Source organism: Penaeus monodon, chromosome 31 (genome assembly GCF_015228065.2).
Source record: "Penaeus monodon isolate SGIC_2016 chromosome 31, NSTDA_Pmon_1, whole genome shotgun sequence".
NCBI classification, from domain to species: domain Eukaryota; kingdom Metazoa; phylum Arthropoda; class Malacostraca; order Decapoda; family Penaeidae; genus Penaeus; species Penaeus monodon.
The window spans coordinates 24,838,890-24,839,128 of NC_051416.1; positions in this window are offsets into that span (position 1 = coordinate 24,838,890).

Consider the following 239-nt stretch of genomic DNA (forward strand, 5'->3'; position numbering starts at 1 on the left):
GTCTCGTCACGAGAAAATATCAACCCCTACGTTCCTTGTGTGATAATCCATCACTTTGATATTCTCACACGCGAAGCTAAAAGGTTCGGATCATGGGGTTACATTTCCATCTGGGTAAATGGGTTGATATCAGGCTCAGCCCTTCCGGCATTCTTATACATGTACGCATATGAGGACGAATGTGTATTTACTTGCGCGTATATGTAAGGGCACGCACGCGCGTACTTTTATATGTATGT